Genomic DNA, 12286 nt, shown 5'->3' with positions numbered 1-12286 from the left:
GAGTATCAGCAAAGAGTCCCTGTGGAGAGTAATGGCCTCAGACATGAGTAGAGGTTGAGTCAGACAAGAAAAAGATATTCTTTTAGACTCAGCAGCAGGCCAGGTTCAAAGAGGTGAATTCATGAAACTCCAATAGTTTATTATGACTGGTGGCTAGGCTTGAAGCTGGAAGGGAGAGCAGTGGCACCTGCTGAGTTTATTTTGACACACTTGTTCAGAACTGATTCCAGTGCTCAAGAGTTTGATTTATATTGGTGAGGTGGGATGGTGGATCATGGAATTAACTTATGTCTATCCGCAGCCAAGTAACTGGGTAGGTTCAGAGTCCTTTCTCTTTTCTATTGACTTCTTATTTTTCTTTTCTTCACTGCTCGTGTTCTTTAATGATGCTTTGCCTCACTTTCTAGACATGGATACTTCATTATCTCTATCCTTAACCCTTTCTCTTCTGGCTCTACTTTGAAGCTAACACTGTGTAACCTCCTTCCTCTAGATATCAATTCATTTTCCAAATAGATAAAATAAATATGACTAACATCTATGGAGAAACATGATATTTAAAGATGGAGAAGGGAAAATCTGCAGTTTGCTGCAAGTTGGAGAATGTTTTTCTAGCTTTGGATTATCTGGATCCTTTCCTCAAATGATGGCTGATGGAATTATATTGGGTCAAATAAGTTTTAAGTTCTCAGGCTCTCTCTCTTCCCTAAAAGAGAACCTTTTGGCAGTAAAGGAACCATTCCTGAAGGACCTAGAAGCCTTTTTGGTATACCTTCTATCCTCATAGTTATCTCTAAACTTAATTCTTTCTGGAAAACAAAATAACTGCAAGGAAAAATATCTATACCCTAGAAGAGTTTAAGTAGTCTTGGAAACGACAAAACCTCCATCATGGTGGTCACAGTCACCATCATTTCTAACATAACCATCACTCTGCTGAATATTAATTTCCACTTGGTACTGGGAAGGCAAATAAATTTAAATCATAATTTCCGTCTTTAAGAGATAAGTCGTATTGTTAGAAGGCTGACACCCATAATAAAAATTTATAATAATAGTAAAAGTAAGCCATTGTGGCCCTTCTAATTATTTTTAAGGCTCAGGCACGTTCATTCTGCACTATTTTCAGTTTCAGAATTTAGCAGACATTGAATATGTTGCTATCTGGGTATGACTAAGCCAAGAAGTGAAGATTCTGTTTTAACTCTCTTTAGCATTTTGCTTTCAACTCCAGAACAACCTGATTTGGACCAAATTTTATATATTACTAGAGACAATCAACTTACATATAATATTTCATGTTATTTAGATTGATATTTGGTAAAATGTTTTCTGGAGTTAAGCTAATTACAGGCTATGATATGAACATCGACTTAACCTGAGTTTCTATGATTAAAAAGAGGCCAAAACCAAAAACTACTCCACCAAATAATTTCAGAAAAATGGAAATTCAAGAAACAAGCAAACATAAGACACACCCATGTATGGATGTTTTTCCAGAACTAGCTCTGAGTCATGGAGCAGCTAGGGGAAGGATGAGAGGGGCTCATTTGAGCAAATTCCCAACAGGCTTTTCAAGACCCATGGCAGTTATTTATCCCAATGCTTCTCAAACTCTACTGTGCACCTGAATCATCTAGAAATGTTTGAAATTCACATTCATATTCAGTAGGTCCAGGGGGATCTGAGCTTCTGGGTGGCTAACAAGCCCCTAGCTATGTCAATGCTTCCATCCTGGGACTACACTTTGAGTAGCAGGAGTTTAGAATATGGTGGAAAATTGTTAGAAGGGGCAATGCAAAAGCCAGGGTCCATCTGTTTAAGAAACTGAAAAAACAGCGATTAGTTGTCAAAGCACCTAGATAAGGTAGCTGGGAGATGGAACCACTTCCCCAGGAAGAAGCAGACCAGGCCCATCCCCCAGGGCTGCCTCTGCATTGAACATGGCTCTCGGAGTCTGCTGGGCTCTCCCCACTGTGCAGGATCAGGACTCAGGTAGGTTGGATGCAGGTAACAGAGAGAACATAATGCTCTGCTGCCATGACCTAGCCCGATGACCTGAATCATTCCCAGGGCACCTGTGCCAATGAGATACAGGCAGGAAGCTCAGATCTCCTAAATGAAGAGAGAGTCCCTTGTCTTTATCTCCCCCCAAATTATGACTCAGCATCCACATATATATGACTGAGAAATAAACAATAAAGCACTATCTTAAATTAGCCCATCTGCATGGAGAAAAATCCAAAAAAAGTTTCAACACTCCATTTTTTAGGCCACATCTCATGCTTAGGACCCCATACCCTTGCAGAAAGCTGAAGGCCTTAACCACCTAAAGTTGGCTTTCTCTCACAAATTGGAGAGAAAAGGGAAATTCTAGTCCAGTGCTTCTTAAATTTCAACATGCATAGGAATCACCCGAAAGCCTGTTAATATGTAGATTCTGAGTCAGGGTGTCTAGGAGGGAGCTCAAGAGTCTACATTTTTAATTTGCTCCCAGATGGTGCTGATGACTGGCTCTATTTTCAGTAGCAAGGGGCAAGGAAGTGAAGTGACCATCCCCAGGCATCTTCTGCATCAAGGATGAGATATCCCTCAGCCCAAGTCGGACTTCCAGGGATATAGGCTCCAGGGAGCCGCACTCTGGGTCAGATTTGCAATCTCAGAGCCCATCTGAGAAGGTTGGGGCAGGACCCAGTTAATAGCATTATTAAGTTGTAATAACTGTAGTGGGCCAGAGCTAATTACAGACTAGTAGATTTTCCAGGGTTTGTTGATTTTGGTGTTACGATCTGTTAAAGAAGGAGGAATCACTGTGTTAGATATCGGGGAAGCATTAGAAAGAGAGAAGTAAAATCAGTTCAAGCTTCTCTGCTCCCAAATCCTCAGACTCCAGCTCCCTCCTCCCCCTTGTCAGGTTAGAAGCTCTTGAGCTGATTTCCAAGTTCCCAAAGTTCAAGTGTGGAAAGAGCCAAATAATCTGGAAAATCTCCTGATGTATTTTTCTTTAAAAATCTGGGCTGATTTTAAACTTAGCATCCTCTAAACTGTGCTCACCAGGCATTATCACTGTGGACATACATTGGTCTATTTTCCAGAGAGTCTCCCTTCCTCCTGGCCTGATATTGATGCCAGATATGGAAGGGAATTTGTCAGGGCGAGTCGTGTATCACCACTAAAACATTAGATCAGTTAGTGCATTAAAAAAAAAGTAGGAAGGCTGATTCCTCGCATTATATTTGGCTGTCAGGCCTGATTTGAACTTATTTCTCATTGAGTATTCCATATCAAAGGACAGGATAATAGAATTACAGGACATTAGGATTTTCAGTCTGGAAAGGACCCTGGAGATCATTTAGTGCTGCTTGCTCACTTTACAGATGAGAAAACTATATTTTTCACTCTTAAGAACTTGAGCAATACCCAGCTTTTGATATGCATGTGTAGTTGCTGTTCCTATGTAGGGAGTTATGTGCATGGGTGAAAGAAGCCAAGAGCAGATCCCTCCTATTTAGTTATCCTTGATCTTGGCTTTCACTTCATCAAAGTCTGTCATATACACCCATATAGCATGCATTTTGCAATAATATGCAAATGCCTTGGCTCCTGACTGCAGTTGGAAAAAAAGTGTGATGTTTTTACTTAGAGGACATTTTAAACAGTTTAATAGCGACTGCATCCCTGGCATTTATAACAGATGTTATCCCAGTGCAGCCACTTTTTCTAAGTAACATAGCTGGGTTTTAGCTGCTGAAATTTTCTGTATCATTTGGTGATCATATTTCATTTCAGACTTTTGAATGTGACAGATTGTCCACCTGGATTTCATTTTGCCACATTTTATTGATGGCCTGACTCAGATCTTTCAAGTTTGTGCTAACCAACCTTGAAGGAGTAGCTTGTTGTTTAAATTTTATCACATAGAGATGTAAACTGCCTGCAAATGATGCAACACAATGGTGATGAACATTTAGTTAAAACGTTTCATTAATATTGATTGCCTATAGTTAAGGAAGTAGTAAGAATTGTTATATTGTACCCATTCCTGGGACAAAAAAATCCCAAATTAACTTTACTACAAGCACATGTGTAACAGGTGAGACCTGCATTATTGTTTGCAAATCCAAGTTCTTTTAGTGAAATTACACTGTGCCCCTTATGCCTTCTTGTTGCCGCTCCTCTTCTATAAATAATGGCACCTTGCCTCCTCCTAGCTCTGTTTTTCTGAGCAACTTAATTAAGACAGCTTGGGCTCATCACTGAAGACCTGAATGACAGTCGACGGAAACTACAGAAAGAAGACAAATAAAAATACTGCACATAACCCCAGTCTGACCATGAGAAAAACATCTCATAAATACAAAGTGAAGGATGTGCCTACAAAATTCCTGGCCAGTACTCCTTAAGACTGTCGGGTCACAACAAACAAGAGAGTCTGAGAAGTAGTCACAGTCTAGAGGAGATGAAGGAGACAGGACGACTAATGTGATGTGGTGCCCTGCATAGGGCCTCAGGACAGAAAAAAGACATGAGAGGAAAACTGAAGGCATCCAAATAAAATGTGGACTTTAGTTAATAGTGATGTGTCAATATTGTTTCGTGAGTTGTAAAAAATGTACCATGCTAATGTAAGATGTTGATAATAGGGAAACTGTGTTTGGGGTATATGTGAACTTTTTATACTATCTTCACAACTTTTCTGTAAATCTAAAACTATTCTGAATAAAAAAGTGTATTGAGAATAATACTCAGATATCACGTCCATTCAGTCATTATTGAAATAGAATTATAAAAGCTGACAGCAAGCTTCTAAGTTGTGTCAGACTTTCACCTCCAGTATTTTGTGAAATCCTCAGAACAACTCTGTGAGATATTTGTTATTATCCCACCTCACAGCTTTGAAAACTGAGAAACTGAGGTTCAGAGAGAATTATCTCTTATATGTTGATTGAAATGCAGAGCTGCTATTTGAACCCATGTTCATCTGATTATAAAGCACATATTTATTTCAGTTTCACACTTGGTCCTCAAGGATGGAGCAGAGGTGGGGGAAATATGAAAGGACTGGTGGGGATAGTCCTCAGGGAGCTCAGCACCTCTGTGTATGATTTCCAGGGCCATTGGAGTTTCTAGGGGAGGTTCCTTCAGCCTCTGTTTTTCCCAAAGGCCAGCTCTAGACGAGTTTTCCCATTTCCCTGGCTTTCAGTCAACAAATATTAAAAAAATTCCCTTGGCAATGACATGGGTTCTGCCCCAGTACTGATGAGTAGTTGCCAGTTCTGGCAGCAGCGCTATGATTTACCTGGAAGGAAGCGCAGATGACTTCATGGGACCCAAAGGAAGTCCTGCTATTTCCTATTCCAGAATCTCTACTCCCAGCAGTGAATCTTGCTTATTGGTGGGCCTAAGAATGTTTACAGCCCTGGTCCCTGAGATTATGACTCAGTAGAGGAGAGGGGGACCCAGAAACCTGAATTCAAAACTGTTCGTTAGTGATTTAGCAAATTTAACTGTTTGAAATCTGAACCTCAGAAGATCCACTCCTTCTTGCCTGAAGAGAATGTAATACCCTACTTAATACTGTTGGCTCTTGAGTAATTTACTGTCTAGACTTGGAGTCCACAAACTACACCTGTGGCCAAATGGCTGACAGCCCCACCTATTTTGCAAATAAAGTTTTATTGGACACAGCCATGATATTGGTTTACGTGTTGTCTATGGCTGTTTTCTTGCTACTGTGGCATAGTTAAGTAGTTGTGACAGAGACTCTATGGCCCATAAAGCCTAAAATAATTATCTGGTCCTTTACAGAAAAAGTTTGCCAGCCAATGATGTGGAGGACAGAAGAGTATCTGTATCACAATTAGTCACAGTGAAAGTCAAAGGGAGTCTCCGCTCTCGAGCTTCAGAGTACTTAGGAATCTCCTTCAATGTTTATTTTAAAATAGCCATTCCAAGGCCCACTCCTAGAGATTTTGATTTAGCAGGTCAGGCTGAGGCCCGGAAATATGCACTTTTAGCAATGCTTTGAGGGCACAGTCTTAGGCATCAAGAGTATTGGCCTTGACAGCTGGACCTGGGTCTCTAATCATCTCTAGAGAGTTGAATATGTCTAATTATTGCTGAATATTATATTTGAACCTAAATTTAGAAAATAAAACTAAATTATCAAAACAAGGAATTAAAATTAAAAGTGTTAAATCTGTTTCACTCAAGGCATGAAAAGAAAACAGAGAGAAGAGTTGAATAAGAAACAGATAAACAGAAAATTTTTAAATTTCTTATGAGTAATGAATGCAAGCATTCTGCTTTCCGACATGCTTTCAAGAGCTTCATTGAGATATAGTTGAGATATAATAAACCATACTTTTTAAGGTATATAATTTAATATGTTTTGTCACATGAAACCATCGTCACGATCAAAATAATGAACAAATCTATCACTCCCAAAAGTTTCCTTGTGCAGCTTTGTAATCCCTCCCTTTCCCCCTTCCTGCTACTGTCCACCCTTCATCATTCTGCAAGGGGCAAACACCTATCTGCTTTTTGGTACTATAGCTCTGTAGATCAATTTACATTTTTTAGAATTTTACATAAATAGAATCATGGGATGTAAATTTTTTGTTTGGTTTATTTCACTCACCTTAATTATTCTTAGATTCATTCATGTTGTTGCATGAATTAATATTTTATTTCTTTTTATTACTAAGTAATATTCTGTTATATGGATATACCACAATTTGTTTATGTATTCACCATGTTGATGACATTTAGTTTGTTCCCAGTTTTTAGTTTGTATTGTGGCTATGAACATTCATGTACAAGTCTTTTATGAATCTATTGCTTCACTTTTGCTGAATCAAATGATATTTAGTTTGTTCTCAGTTTATAGCCTGTATTGTGGCTATGAATATTCATGTACAAGTCTTTATATGAATCTATTACTTCACTTTTGCTGGATCAAATGAAAGGTGTATATTTAACTTTTTAAGAAACTGTCAAGCTGTTTTCCAAAGTAGTCATATTACTTTATAACCCCACCAAGAGTGTGTGAGAGTCACAGTTACTCCACATCTTGCCATCACTTAAAAATTTTAGCCATTCCAATAGGTGTGTAGTGATTTATCACTGTCGTTTTAATTTGCATTTCCCTAATGACTAATGATGTTGATAATCTTTTCATGTGATTATTTATCATTCATGTATCTTCTTTGATAAAATGTCTGATACCCCATTTTGTAAATATTTTGTTATTGTATTTTGAAGGTTCTGTATTCTGTATAACTCCTTTATCAGATACATGCTTTGCAAAAAATGTTTTCCCAGTCTGTGACCTGCCTTTCATCCTTTTATGAATGAAACAGTGTAGGTCTAAACGTAATATTTTAATTTTAATAAAATACCATTTACCAATTTGTCATTCATTGACCAAGCTTTTGCTCTCATAGCTAAGAAATTTTTGCCTAACTTAAGGTCACAAAGAGTTTATCTTATGTTTTCTTCTAGAAGTTTTACAGTTTTTTCTCCATTGAATTGCCTTTGAATCTTTGTAGAAAATGAGTTGTCTATATATGTGTGAGTCTACTTCTGATTCCATGTTCTGTTCCATTGATCTACTTGTCTTTGCACCAAACTACACTGTCTTGATTACTATAACGTTATACTGTCTTAAAATCATTGCGTTTTAGTCTTTCGATTATTTTCTTCCTTTTCAAAGTTATTTTGCTATTTAGGTCTTTTGCATTTCCAAATGAATTTTAGAATCGGTTTGCCAATTTCTATAAAAAAAATCGCTGTTGGAATTTTGGTATCTTGGTCAGTGAAGATAACAGCACTTTTACAAAGGATAAGTGAACTTTTCAGTTATTATTTCATGACAAAAGAAGGTGTGCAAACATGCACACAAGCAAATCAGCAGGATGAGATCATTTGAAAAAAAAAATAAAACAGGAAGCACAGAATTGAAATTAGTCCCCAGTTCTTATACGTCAGTTTTATTTTAGCTTTTTGTGGACATCTGTCCATTAGCTTCCCTTTGGGTACTCTTTTTTAAAATTGAGGAGAAAGTGACATAACATAAATTAACTATTTCCATTTTAAAGTGAGCAAACCAGTGGCATTTGTACATTTACAGTGTTGAACAACTACTGCCTTTATCTAGTTTCAGAATATTTTTATTACTCTGAAAGAAAATCCATACCTATTAAGCAATTGTTTCTCATTTTCCCCAAACCCAGCTCTACCAATATGCTTTTTGGATTTGCCAATTCTGGATATTTTTTATAAATACAATATGTAAACTTTTATGTCTGTTTTTCACTTAGCATAATGTTTTCAAGGTTCATCCACATGTAGCAGATATTAATACTTCATTTTTAATGACTGAATAATATCCCATTGTATGTATATACCACAATGTGTTTATCCATTCATCCATTGATAGTTGGCCTGTTTCCACATTTTAGTAAGTAGTACTTCTATAAATATGCATGTGCATATATTTTTTGACTATCCGTTTTCAATTATTTTGGGTATATACCTATGAGTGGAGTTGATGGGTTATATGATAATTTTTCATTTGACTTTTTGAAAAATTGCTTATCTTATTTCCACAGTGGTTGAACCATTTTATATTTCTACCAGCAATGTGAAAACTTATTTTCTGATTATTACCTTTTATTATTGAGATACGAGTGAGTGCAAAGCGCTACTTCATTGTGGTTTTGACTTAACATTTCCCTAATGACTAATAATGTTGACTATCTTTATACGTGCTTATTATCCATTTGCATATTTACTTTTGAGAAATGTTTATTGAATAGACCAATTTTTGGCCCATTTTTAAATTCAGTTGTTATGTTTTGGTTGTTGAGTTATAAGAGTTCTTTATATATTATAAATACTAGACCCTTCTCAGATATATGAATTGCAAATATTTTACTCATTCTGTAGATTGTCTGTTCATTTCCTTGATAATGTCTTCTAATTTTGATGTAGTACAATTTATCTATTTTTTCTTCTGTTGCCTATGTTTTTGGTGTTATATGTAAGAACCCATTGCCAAATTCAAGGTCGTGAAGATTTATGTCTATGCTTTCTTTGATATATTTAGATTGCTGATCCATTTTGAGTTAATTTTTATATATGGTGTGAGGAAGAGTTCTGCTATGATCTGAATGTTTGTTCTCCCTTCCCCCAAAATTCATATGCTGATAACCTAATGCCCAAGGTGATAGTATTAGGAAGCGGGGCCTTTGGGAGGTGATTAGGTCATGGGGGTGGAGCCCTCATAAATAATATTAAAGTTTTATTATAAAATGTTAAAATGTTGTCGTAAAAGAGGCCTGAGAGAGCTCCCTTGCCCCTTCTATAAAATGAAAATACAATGAGAAGTCTGTAAGCTGGAAGAAGACCCTCACCTGAACATGCTGGAATCCTAATTTTGAGCTTTCAGCCACCAGAACTCTGAGAAAGAAGTTTCTGTGGTTTATAAACCACTCAGACTATAATAGATTGTTATAGCAGCCCAAACAGATCAAGATAAAGTTCAACTTAATTCTTTTGAATATAGCTATCCAGTTGTCCAGCACTGTTTATTAAAGAGACTATTCTTTCATCATTGGTTGGTTTTGGCACTCTTGTCAAAAATAAATTGGCCAAAGGTATATGGATTTATTTCTGGACCCTGTATTCTATTCTATTGATGTATATGCCTTTCCTTATGCCAGTAACACAATGTTTTGGTTACTGTAGCTGTGTAATAATTTTAGAAACTGGAATGTGTGGGTCCTCCAACTTTTTTCTTCTTTTCCAAGATTGTTTTGGCTATTTGGGATAATTTTCAATACCATATGAATTTGAAGATTGGCTTTCCTATTTCTCCAAGAGAGGCTATTGAAATTTTGATAGGATTACATTAGATATGTAGATCAATGTGAAGTATTGCCATCTTAAATCAATTATTACAATTCTTAAACATGAAATGTTTTTCCATTTATTTAGGTCTTTAAAAATTCTAAAGTTTGAAGGAGTTTGCTAAAAACGGATATTGATTCCTTAAATGTTTGGTAAAATTTACTAGGGAAGCCATCTGGTTCTTGACTTTGTTAGCATTTTTTTTTTCCTTTTTAAATTGCTGATTCAATTTCTTTATCAGTCTTTTGAGACTTTCTATTTCTTTTGATTCAGTTTCGATAATTTGTGTTTCTAGGAATTTTCCCATTTCATCTAAGTTATCTAGTTTGTTGGTGTACAATTGTTCATAGTATTTTCTTATAATACTTTTTACTTCTGTAAGATTGATAGCAATATCCTACCTTTTACTTTTAATTTTAGTTATTTGCTCTTCTCTCCTTTTTCTTTTGTCAGTTTAATTTAAGTGTTTGTCAATTTTGTTGATCTTTTCAAAGAATCAGCTTTTGTTTTCATCAACTCTATTGTTTTCTATTTTCTGTTTTTTTTTTCTCTCTACTCTAATCTATATTATTTCCTTTATTCTGATAGCTTTGGATTTAATTTTCTCTTCTTTTTCTAGGTTCTTCAAGTGTATATTTAAGTACTGATTTGAGATCTTCCTTTTTAATGTAGGCATTTACTGCTATAAATTTCCCTCTTAAAACTGCTTTAGCAGAATCCTATAAGTTTTTGGTACATTGTATTTTTGTTTTAATTTTCTTAAATATTTTCCAATTGCTCTTGTAATTTATTCTTTGACCCATTTATTAGTTAATATTGTGTTGTTTAATTTCTACATATTTGTAAATTTTTCAATTTTCCTCTTGTTTTTGATTTCTAGCTTTATTCAATTATGTTCAGAAAAGATTCTTTATATGATTTTAGTCCTTTTACATTTTTTGAGCTTTGTTTTATGGCCTAACAGAAGATCTGGCCTGGAAAATATTTTATGTCCACTTAAAATAATGTGTCTTCTGCTGCTGTTGTAATATTCTGTATATGTCTGTTAGGTTTAGGATTATAGTGTTATTCAAGCCCTCTCTGTCCACACTGATTTTCTGTCTAGATGTTCTATCCATTATTTAAAGTGGGGTATGAAGTCTCAAATTATTATTGCAGAACTGTCTATTAGTCCCTTCAGTTCTGTCAATGTATTTATTCTTGGTCCTGTTGTTTGGTGCATATATATTTATAATTGTCATATATTTCTGATGAATTGACCATTTTATTATTATATAAAGTCCTTCTTTGTCACATAACATATTTTGACTTAGAGTCTAATTTGTTTCTTATTAGTGGAGTCACCGTAGCTTCTTTTTGTTACTATTTTCATGGAATATTTTTTACATCCTTTCATTTTTAACTTATTTGTGTGTCTGGATCTAGAGGGAGTTTCTTGAAGATAGTATATTGTTAGTTCATTTTAAGAAATCTATTCTGTCAATCTCTAGCTTTTTCATAGACAGTTCAATGTATATACATGTAAGTAATTACTAATAAGGAAGAACTGTCATTTTGCTGTTTGTTTTCTGTGTGTCATACCTTTATTTTTGTTCCTCACTTTCTCTTCTATTGCCTTCTTTTGTGTTTTATTGATTTTTTAAAAAAATTTAATTAAGTTTATTGGGGTAACATTAGTTAATACAATTATATAATTTTCAGGTGTACAGTATCATTTGACATCTGTATATTCTATTGTGTGCTTACCATCAAAAGTCCAGTTTTCTTCACTTACCATATATTTGATCCCCTTTACCCAATTCACTCTCCCCCTAAACCCTATATTTGACCCCCTTTACCTTTACTCCATCTACCTCCACCCCTCTTCCCCCACTCCACTAGTAACCACTAGTCTATAATCCTCTGGGCCATGCCCATGAGTCTCTGTTTGTTTGTCCTGCTCATTTGTTGCTTTTAGGTTTATATTCCATATATAAGTGATATCATCTGATTTTCAATTTTTTCTGTCTTGCTTATTTCACTTAGCATGATTATCTCAAGGTCCATCCATGTTGTTGCAAATGGCAATATTTCATCTCTTCTCATGGCTGAATAATTTTTCATTGTATATATGTACCACAGCTTCTTTAGCCAATCATTTATCATAGGACACTTTGGTTGCTTCCATGTCCTGGCCACTGTGAATAATGCTGCTATGAACATCGGTGTACAAATATCTTTTCTGATATGGGTTTTCAAGTCTTTGTGGGTAAATACAAAGTAGAAGAATTGCTGGATCTTATTATGGTAGATCAATTCTTAGTTTTTGAGGAACCTCTATACTGTTTTTCATAGTGGCTGTACCAATTTATATTTCCACCAACAGCGTATGAAG

This window comes from Pteropus alecto, unplaced genomic scaffold, assembly GCF_000325575.1.
Source record: "Pteropus alecto unplaced genomic scaffold, ASM32557v1 scaffold45, whole genome shotgun sequence".
Classification (NCBI taxonomy): Eukaryota; Metazoa; Chordata; class Mammalia; order Chiroptera; family Pteropodidae; genus Pteropus; species Pteropus alecto.
The sequence above is the reverse complement of the archived record's forward strand: the minus strand, read 5'-3'. Positions refer to the sequence as shown.